This window comes from Equus caballus, chromosome 21 (assembly GCF_041296265.1).
Source record: "Equus caballus isolate H_3958 breed thoroughbred chromosome 21, TB-T2T, whole genome shotgun sequence".
NCBI classification, from domain to species: Eukaryota; Metazoa; Chordata; class Mammalia; order Perissodactyla; family Equidae; genus Equus; species Equus caballus.
In genome coordinates, this window is record NC_091704.1 from 9,674,815 (window position 1) to 9,686,511 (window position 11,697).

At 36.5% G+C, this 11,697-nt stretch overlaps 1 pseudogene; it reads left to right on the forward strand.

The window, feature by feature from the left end:
- Nucleotides 1–723: 723 nt before the first annotated feature.
- On the forward strand, nucleotides 724–1,717 carry LOC138919849 (olfactory receptor 5T1-like; annotated as a pseudogene).
- The last annotated feature ends 9,980 nt before the right edge of the window (nucleotides 1,718–11,697 follow it).

Genomic DNA, 11,697 nt, shown 5'->3' on the forward strand with positions numbered 1-11,697 from the left:
AGTACAATGTTGTATATTCTAGTTGTAGGTCTTTCTGGCTCTGCATTGTGGGACACTGCCACAGCATGGCTCCACAGTGGTGCCATGTGTGCACCCAGGATCTGAACCGGCAAAAACCTGGGCCACCAAAGCGGTGAGTGTGAACTTAATCACTTGGCCACGGGTCTGGCCCCTAAACTGGGTTTTTTAAACATAACAAATTTAGCCAACAACTGAATGAAATAATTTATTTAATTTATTTATACAGGGTAATGCATCCACTTGGACCCAACTTCTACATCACTGCCTGTTTCTTCACTGCCAGGCATTTCAATATGCCATTCTCAGAAAAAGAAGAGACTATATTGAGTGGGTTTTGTTTTAAAAAATATTGCATTTCTGGGGCCGGCCCCATGGTCGAGTGGTTAAGTTCTTGTGCTCCACTGCAGCGGCCCAGGGCTTTGCTGGTTCGGATCCTGGGCATGGACGTGGCACCACCCCTCAGGCCGTGTTGAGGTGGCATCCCACATGCCACAACTAGAAGTACCTGCAACTAAGATATACAACTATGTACCAGGGGGGATATGGGGCGATAAAGCAGAAAAAAAAAGATTGGCCACAGTTGTTAGCTCACTTGCCAGTCTTTCAGAAGAAAAAAAATAAGATTGGCCAAAGTTGTTTGCTCAGGCACCAATCTTAAAGAAAAGATAATATTGCATTTAGAACCTATAAATAAAAACTGAAATGCCAGGGTTCCCATCAGACATAGATTTATGCATGATCCAGGTGAAGAATATGAGAATATGAGAATATGCTTATATTGATGGGCTTCACAGGTGATTTTGATGTGCAAGTCTTCCTGTTTTTGCTATTTCTAGCAATCTATCTTTTCACTCTCACAGGAAATCTGGGATTGATTATATTGGTCATTAGGGATTCCCAGCTGCACAACCCTGTGTACTATTTTCTGAGTGTGTTATCATTCTTGGATGCCTGTTATTCTTCAGTTGTCACCCCAAAAATATTGATCAATTTCCTGTCAGAGAATAACATTATTTCATTCCTTGGATGTGCAGCACAGATGTTTTTTGATGTTACTTTTGGGACCACTGAATGTTTTCTCTTGGCTGCAATGGCATATGATTGCTATGTAGCAATCTACAACCCTCTGTTGTATTCAGTTAGCATGCCACCCAGGGTCTATGTGCCATGCATCACTGCTTCCTATCTTTATGGCATTTTGAATGCTTCAGTGCACACAGGAGCATCATTTAGCCTAACCTTCTGTGCATCCAACGAAATTAGATATTTCTTTTGTGACATCCCTCCAGTCCTCGCTATTTCTTGTTCTGACCCTCACACAAACCAGCTTCTAGTCTCCTACTTTACGAGCATTATTGAGATAGTCACTATCATGATTGTCCTGGTTTCCTATGGTTTCATTCTCTTGGCCATTCTGAGGATGCATTCTGCTGAAGGGAGACGAAAAATCTTTTCTACATGTGGCTCTCACTTAATTGGGGTGTCTATTTACTATGGAACAGTCTTCTGCATATATGCGAGAACAAGTTCCAGTTACTCTTTGGACCAGGACATGATAGTGTCTGTGTTTTACACCATTGCCATTCCCATGCTGAATCCCATCATCTACGGTTTAAGGAACAAAGATGTAAAAGAGGCAACGGAAAGGGCTTTTGGGAAAAATTGGTTTCTCAATAAAGTATACTCTTCACATTAACCGTTACATTGAAACCAATGAAGATTACTGTCCATTGTCTCCATATCAAAAATTTACAGTACAAGAATTTCTTTTACTACTTTTCTGTTCTTCTCAGAAATTTTTAAATAAAGATCATAGTCAAGCCAGTACCCATTCTTTTTTAATGTGAAGAACACTATCATCCATCTGCTTCACATACACACGCATGTATATACACACATACATACATAAATATGCTGGTACTGGTTCTATTATTTTTCTGGGGCTGCCATAACAGAGTACCAAAGACTAGATTGCTGAAACAGCATAAATTTGTTTTCTCATTCTTTTGGATTCTAGGCTTTTAGAGCAAGTTGCTGATGGGATTGATTTCTCCTGTAGCCTCTCTCTCCCTGGCTTGCAGATGGTCATCTTCTTCTGTCTTCGCATGATCTTTTCTCTCTGTTTATATTTTCATCTCCTCCTTTTATAAGATAAACAATCTTATTGGATTAATGTCTATCCTAAATTCTTAATTTTAAGATAATTACTCTCTCAAAGACTCTATCTCCAAACACAGTAATTTTCCAAAGTTCTAAGGGTTAAGATTCCAATATACAAATATTGGTTTATTTACACACACAAACCCAGGAATATATGTATCTAAACTTTATATTAAATTGTAAGTATTATCTTTCATCTCCATATCACTCAAATTAGATAGGCTCCCATAGTTGCAATCGTAAATAGCTTTATAATTATGTCCGACTAGCTTGAGGAAATACCACCTAATCAATAACAAAGCCACAGCTTACCTATTCTGATACTAGTTTCCAAAGAGTCACTGGCATCTGACTCCAGTTCGAAGCACTCTGCTCCATCCTCAGATCCATGCATTGGCGGCAATCTAATCCCAGCCTGTGGTTTAAGGATCACAGAGAATGTGTTCAAATGCCTGATCCCATTATCCTGCTGTTAGTGAGGGTGCATTTCTCCCCCTTTTATTGTTTCATTATTTCATCCAGAGCATGGACATTAACCCCAGTCTGTATTTCCTCATAGAATACAGAGACTAGGCCTTAGCATTTATCAAGATTATACTTACACTCAAGAATGACAAAACACAAGCACAATTCAGAGAATAGGTACTGGCTGTACCAAGAGATTGGGCTCTTCTCACAGCTCAGTTCCAGGCATCTTTATGAGTTTCCTGACAGGGCTGAACCTGACCCAGCTGAAGCTCTTTTCTTTTTTTTTTTACCCCTACCAGTTTGTGGTGCCCTTGATGATGCCACCTTTCCTCATTGTCCAGGCCGGAGAACAAAGTTACAGAAGAGAGTCTTTATGATGCACATTTTTAGCCTTGTTTCCAAGGGTCCTTATTTGCAGTGCAAGACATATATTCTTCAAAGTGGTAGTGTTTTTCTCTTCCTTTCTTTCACCACTGTCATTGTTATTATTACCATATTTAGTAAAAGCCCATGTAATAACAACAGAGCAGTTCTAGCACATACAGTGCAACCTTAGGATATTTCCCTAAAGTGGGGTTATTAGGTTCAAATAACACCTCAGCATTACACATACAGAGCACATCTTACCACAATAAAGTCCCCTCACAATTGTTCTGCATTTCCTTTCACCTGTTTGAGAGAATCTCCACACAGCTATGTACATGATTCTTTCCTTTAAATGTCTCTTGTTAGTGAGGATCTCATTGACTACCTTGTATAATAGCAATTTATCTCCATTTAATCTCCTCATATTCCATCTTCCTTAAATTTTCCCATTATGTTTATCATTATTTTACATAATATGCATTTTAATTTATATCTAATTTATTCTCTAATGTATTTTCCAGAGTCTGGAACTGTGCCTGACATGTAGTATTGCTCAATAAATATTCCCACAGTGAGTGATATTTTAGATAGCATATTGTCAAAAACAGTTTATTTAATTCACTTTAGAGATATCTGTGAAACAGAGACAGCATGTGTCATTTAAACATTTGATTTCTTTTAGAATTTCTGGTTTATTTTTCCCTTTTAAGTTCTTCCTCATCTTTCCATCGGTCTAATTTGGTATTCTTTCAGATTGGTATTTGGATTTTCCAGTGTCACCATCTCAGTGGCAACCTACACGATTTACTCTCTCACACTTTCATTATCAATATTTCTGAGGTTTTTTCTTATTTTTCTTTGAATTAGGAGTAGTTGAGTAATTTATTTTTTAATGGCCAAATGGAACACTTGAGAAGTTTTTTTTTAATTGCCATTTATTTCAAAACAGAATGCAGTCTGTTTTATTTTCTGTATTCAGACCTTATGTTTTGCTAATATGGGCATTTTTCACGAGTCATTGTCACCTGAAAGCTAAACCTGAAAGTCAGAGGGGCTCAGTGGCAATCGCTTGTCTGCAGCAGGAGTGCAGAGAAAGCTGAGGCCAAGGCCAAGGGCCTATTGTCAGAGCCAGTGGTGGAGACTCCAAAGAGGCTGAATCACCACCCAAGGAGGACTGCATCCTGAGACCTGGCTGAGACAGGATAGGACATTGACCCCTGGGATGGAGACCTCTGGATTGATGTCCCTGACTTCCTGGATTCCTACATTTCTTGGAACCCTCCAAAGGTGATAAAGTTGCCCATCTCCCCTGTAATACCTGGTGATTCTCCCTCACTCAGGGGCTATGCAGAAGCTTCTATCCTGCAAGTCAATATGTGCTTCTTCATGATAAACACCCATTTTCCCCCCTGATCATTATGCCAATTAATGGAATTAAGTCACAATACAACCTAGGCAGAGAGATGCTGGGTCTGATAAAAGAGAAGAAGAAGTATGCCCCAAAGCACTATAACATCTCACCTGCATTCCTACTTCCAGTAGGAGCTGGCAGAGCACACTGGGATGGGATCTGGAGGGTGTTTAGCCAAAGAGGCCCAAGAACAGCTGGTAAGGGACAGTTTACTGACTTGGAAGCACTCCCATGGACACATAACTAACACTCCAGCAATCATCCAGGAGATGGCTCAAACTCGCTACTTGGGTCACTCCTAGAACCATTGTCATCGTGTTCTACATAAAGAACCAAAATCTCCTAAAATGGGCAAAATAAAGGTTAATTTACAAAGTCAACATGTTTTATCTTTTTTAGTCATTCAAATATGTCACTGATTGCCTAAGGCAGAAATAAGAATGTATTACAAAGTTTATGATATAAGTGTAGTAGTCACAGTTCTCCAGAAAATCAGAGCCAACAGAATACATATATTAATACCTAGGAAGAGATTTATTATGCCAAATTGGCTCATGTCATTATGTCAGTCCCAAGATCTGCTGTCTGCTAGCTGGAGGCCCAGAAAACAGGTGGAATTGTTCTTGTCCAAACCCAAAGGCACAAGAATCAGGGAAGCAAATAGTGTCAAGTTCTAGTCTGAACCTGAAGGTTCAAGAACTAGAAGCAACAATGTCCAAAGATAAGAGAAAACAGATATCCAGTGCATATGAATAACAAACTTGCCCTTACTCTGCCTTTTTTGCTACTCCTACGCTCAATAGATTACATATCATTCACCTACATTGGTGAGAATGAACTTCTTTACTCAGTCTAGAGATTCAAATGCCAGTCTCTACTAGAAACACCTTCACAGACACACTCAGATATAATGTTTTACCAGCTATCTGAGCGTTCCTAGTTCAGTTAACTTTACACATAAATGTAACCACCATCTTAAGTAAAATCAAACTGCATGACAATGATAACGTTGTTGGAATATTCTTATACTACATGAAAGTAATAAAATGTGATTCCATGGTAGATTCTGATAAGCTGCAGATATATAAGGCAAACTCTATGGCAAAAACTAAACATATAAAAAGATAAACTGGTAATGGGAATAAATTGAATGACAAAACTTTCTCAAATAATATAAAAACAGAAAAAGAGGAGAAAAGGCAGAAAAAGAGGAGAAAAGGAACTATAAATAAAGGAATAGAAAAAATCTACTAAAACAGTAAATTTACATCTAACTATATTAATAATTAAATATAAATAATTTAGACATCCCAATGAAATAAAAATCAAAACTGGTATGGATGAATTTACATTTAAAAATTCTCAACAAAATACTAGCAAACTGTGTTCAGCACCACATTATAAGGATCACTCACGATAATCAAGTGGGGTTTATGCCTGGGATGCAAGGATGGCTTAATATATGCAAATTAATCGGTGTGAGACCTTATCTTAATAAAATGAAAGGGAAAACAATCATATGAACATATCAATAGATGCAGAAAAAGCATTGGAGGAAATTAAACATCCGTTCATGATAAAAACATTTGACAAAGTACATATAGAAAGAACATATCTCAACATAATAAAGGCCATATATGACAACCCACAGGTGACATCATACTCAGTGGAGAAAGGTTAAAGGTTTTCCTCTATTGTCTGGAAAAAAGACAAGGGTGCCCACTCTTTCCACTCCTATTCAACACAGTACTGGAAGTCCCAGCCAGAGCCTATCAGACAATAAAAGAAAAAAATAAAAAGAGTTGGATTTGAAAGAAAAAAAGTGAAATTGTCTCTATTTGAAGATGACACAATTTTATATGTGGAAAATCCTAAAGATTCCACCAAAAAACCGTTAGCCCTAATCAGTAAATGCAGTAAACTTGCAGAATACAATTTAATATACAAAACCCAGTGGCATTTCTATTGCTAACAATGAATTACCTGAAAAGAAATGATCACATTTACAATAGTATCAAAAAAATGCTGGGGAATAAATTTAACCAGGGAGGTGAAAAATCTGTACTCTGAAAACTTAGACATAGATGAAAGATATGAAAAAGACACAAATGAATAGAACGGTATCCTGTATTCATGGATTGGAAGAGTTAATATTTATAAAATACCAAAACTACCAAAATCCAGTTATGAATCCAATATAATCCCTATTTAATTCCAATTGTAATTTTTACAGAAATGGAAAAAACAATTCAAATATATGTAAGGAACCAGAAAAGACCCCAAACAGTCAAAAAAATCCTGAGAAAGAAGAACAAAGCAGGAGATATCATACTTCCTGATTTCAAACTATACTATAAAGCTATAACAATCAAAGCAGTATGGTACTGGCATAAAAATGGACAGATCAATAGGACATAATTGAGAGCCAAGAAATATACCTAAATATATATAGTCAACTAATATTTGAGAAGACAACCAAAAATAGTCAATTGAGAGAAGATGACCTCTTTAATAAATGGTTCTGGGAAAAGTGAATATTCACATGTAGAAGAATAAAACTAGACCCTTATCTTGCACCACTCACAAGAAATAACTCAAAATGGATTAAATACTCAAACGTAAGAAATGAAATCATGAAACACCTAGAAGAAAATATAGGAAAAAAGCTCCTTCATATAGGTCTTGGCAATGATCTTTTTGGATCTGACACCTAAAGCACAAGCAACAACAACAAAAAATCTGATCTCTTTTTATATGATTTTTTTTAGGATGTTCTCATCTTTTACAGATGGATAATATTCCATTGTATACACACCACCATTTGTTTATCCATTCATCCATCAATGGAACAGTAAATTCTTTCATAGCTATCGTAAATAATGCTACATACATGAGGGTGTAGACATCTTGTTGAGTTAGTGTTTTCATTTCCTTTGGATATATTCCCAGAAGTGGAATTGCTGGATCATATAGCAGCTCTATTTTTAATTTCTTTGAGGATTCTCTATACTGTTTTCTGTAGTGGCTGAACCAATGTATACATTCTCTAACAGTGCACAAAAGTCCCTTTTATCCACATCTGCACCAGCATTTGTTATCGCCTGTCCTTTTGATGATGGCCATTTTAACAGGCATGAGATATCTCAGTGTGGTTTTAATTTGCTCCTTCAGGGAAAGCATGCAGACCACACACGCCTCAGAATTCCCCCTGCCAGTGAGAGAGAGCACAGACCCTGATGCCCAGTGGTTGGCTGAGGATTTCTTCGTTGGAGGCAGTCATTCCCTTGCTCTTACAGTCTGTACGTATGGACAGAGTGGCCTTCCATGGATGTTTGAGGGATGTGGCTGGGGCTGAGAAACTGTGCAAATTCTTACATAACAAAAACACTCAATTGGCACAACAGCCAAGTGCACCATGTGGAACTTTTTGTGCCCTGACCCAAATAAACTAATTATAAAAAAATAAAATTATTAAAATAAAATAATATGATTATAGATGTGATATTAGATGATTTTATGGAAATTCTGTTATTTTTCTTATTGTAATAAGGTACCATGGTTATACAAAAGAAATAAATTATCGATTATAAGGATGTATAATAAAGGAGTGACAGGGTGTCTAAGATTCACCTTAAATATCTATAAAATTTAAGTGCATTTGGGGGCATCGAGTGGGCAAAACGGAACAAGGTTTGGTGGATTCATGGTAGTTCTTTGTATTTTTATCTGTACTTGTGTTCTATATGAAAATTTCTGCTAAATAAATTTTAAAATGGCAAAATTTAAGCAAAAGTAAAGAAAGAGAAAGAGAGACTGAAAGAAAGAATGAGAGAAAGAAAAAAGAAACAACGGAAGGGAAGATGAAGGAAAGAGAGAAGAAAGGAAGGAAGGAAAAAGAGAGAAAGTCTGCACGGTGCTCTCTTACACATGCTCCCCTTGAGACTGTTACAATGGAGTCTGAACCATGAATCCTGGGCAGAAACTCTTTCTCTCTATGTCCTTGAAGTACCACTGAAAAGCAGCACCTCTTCACTCTTCCAACACTCCCAGATAAACAACAGGCAAACTTCATTGGGGTCTAAGATATCACAAGCTTCAGGGACTAATTTTTATTTCAACAAACCTAATTCAAATAATATAATTATGGGGCCAGCCCCAGTGGCCCAGTGGTGAAGTTTGGCATGCTCTGCTTCAGTGGCCCAAGTTCAGTTCCTGGGCACAGACCTACCCCTCTCTTCAGTGGCCATGCTGTGGTGGTGGCTCACGTACAAAAAGAGGAAGATTGGCAACAGATGTTAGCCCAGGGCGAATCTTACTCAGAAAAATGAAATATAACTTTTGAATAAAATTAAATGTCTACTGCACTTTAAAAAGATGCTGAAGAAAAAATTACTCATAGTGATGAGGATTTTTAGGCTGGTTAATTTTAAAACTACAGATGAGAAGCAGGCTCCAAGGAGTGGAATTTGCTCGCCCCTTTGTTGGGAAACATTTACATTTCTAAGGGAAACCTCTTTCTGTGAAGATGCCTCCTTCTCTGTGCCAGGAAGAAGGGGGATGGCCTTATCTCTAGAAACTCTTAATCAATGCCAGAGGCTAGAACTTAAGTTGTTTACTGTCTGGCAACCTCATGTAACTGACCTCCCCCAAATCCTCCTTTGTCTTTAGCTGAGGATAATATTCAAGCAGTGACTTCTGCCATTTGCTCAATCCGGTTTGATTCTTATCTAAAAGTTGTGGGACCGCCAAATGGCCGGACTCTATGGGCACTGATACCATTTTAACATTTTTACATATTCTTTGTCTTGTAAAGAGATAACTCACATACCTATGCCTTAAATTTAGCCGTACTCCCCACCCAGCTTTGCAGCAGAAGCAGCAGCAGCAACATGCCAGCAGCAGCTCTGCCTGCCCATGGGTCCTGTCCCCATGGTGGCAGCAGAAGCTCTGACTGCCCATGGGTCCTGTCCCCATGCTATTCTATTCTCTAAATAAAAGAGCACTAATGCCAGATCTTAAGAGTTTAAGAAATCTTTCTTTCGACTCCTCGGCTCACTGACCCCGCATCAATAGGAAGAAACATTAAATTTAATTCTTAGCAAAACATATACAAAAATCAACCTCAATGAATTCAAAGTCTATATTCAGAGTAAAAACTTAAATATTTATTATAACTACTAGGCAAATATTTCTTATGCCATGGGTAGAGAAAGATTTATTAAACAAGTGACAAAAAGCAATAACTACAAGACATTATTTTATATTAAGGAAACATTGGTTTATAACATTATAGAAATTTCATGTGTACATCATTAAACATCAACTTCTGTATGGACTATACTGTGTTCACTACCAAAAGTGTGGTTTCTATCCATCACTTATAAACATCTGCCTTTACCCCTTTCAGCCTTATTGACAAATTAGACCATGTTAAAACAAAGGAAATTTGTATATTGACAGATACTACTTAGAAGAAATGGATAAATAACTAGAAACATACAATCTACTATATCATGAAAAAAATAGAAAATCTGAACAGAATAATAATGAATAAGGAGACCAAATCAGTAAACACACACCTTCCAACAAAGAAAGGCCCAGAACCAGACAACTTCATAGATCAATTCTAGTAAACAGTTTATTAAGAATTAATGCCAATTGTTCTCAAATCCTCCCAAAAAGATAATAGATAATGGTGAGGATGTGGAAAAAAAGGAACTTTTGTAGACTGTTGGTGGGAATGTAAATTGGTACAGCCTATATGGAAAATAGTGTAAAGTTTCCTCAAAACACTAAAAATAAAAAATAATCCAGCAATTCTACTGAAGGAGTTGAACTCACTGTCTTGAAGGGATATCTTCACTCTCATGTTCACTGCAGTGTTATTTACAATAGCCAAAACACAGAAACGACCTATGTGCCCATCAATGGATGAATGGATAAAGAAAATGTGATATCTATATCTATATATAACAAAATGTTATTCAACCACTAGAAAGAAGGAAATCCCGCCAATTGTGACATCATGCATGAACCTTTAGGTTATTAGGCTAAAGGAAATGTCAGACTGAGAAAGACAAAACTGTACAAACTCATTTATATGTGGACCAAAAAACCCTGAATTCACAGAAATAGAGCAAATTTGTGATTACCAGTGGTGGGGGAGAGGGGATGGGAAATGGATAAGGTGGTCAAAGCATGCAAACTTCCAGTAATAACATGAGTAAATTCTGGAGATGTAATTTACAACATGGACCATAATTAACAATACTGTCTTTAATATTTGAAAGTTGCTAACAGAGTTGACCTTAAAAGATTTCACCACACACAGAAAAACTGTGACTATGTGAAGTAATGAATGTGTCAATTAACTTGTGGTATCCTTTTGCAATATATACATACACAAATCATTATATTATACATAATAAACTTATGCAATGTTATATTTTATATTTATACATACATATATACACACAAACATATATATATATATCATGTATATATATATGATATAGCTGGAGGAAAAAGAAAGCTGGGGGAAAAAAGAAAAATTCCCCAAATAAGCAAAAATTCCAGTCACACAATAAGAGGAGTAGAACTTATTCTTTTTCATATGTTTATTAATAGATAAATGGAATGGTATGTAATTTTTAATATTAATATTTTATATCAATACAGTATATCATATATGGTATTTATATATTATTTATATACACAGAGAGAAAACTAAAAGTAAAAGAAAAATAACAAGTCATGATCAACTATTTCATTGAAAAGGAGAAATACACGGCCCATAAACATCCAAAATAGTAGCCAGTAATGAGATTTCACCTCCCTTCAAGTAGAAAAAATAAAAGGCTCAGACAATACCAAATGCTGATGAATATGTTCAGGGGCATACCAATGTAGCACCGTTGATAGGAATGCACACTGATATGATCAGTTTAGTAGAGAGATTGGCACCACATGTATACCAGACATTTATATTCTGTAGAGTCCAGCTATTCTAAGTATACACCCAAAGGGAATTCCTTCAGTACACTAAAGATCATAAAAAGGAATGTTTTTTAAAAAACTATTCTTTATAGCAGAAATATGGAAATTCTAAAGATCCATTCTCAGATGTGTCAATAAATAATCCATATTTTATTCACAAAATGGAATATTTTCCAATATCCAAAATCAATAAACTCCAGCAATCCAAAATACATAGAATGAATCTTGGTGATATCACACTATAAAGTAAGTTCAAAAATGTTGCTTATGGCATA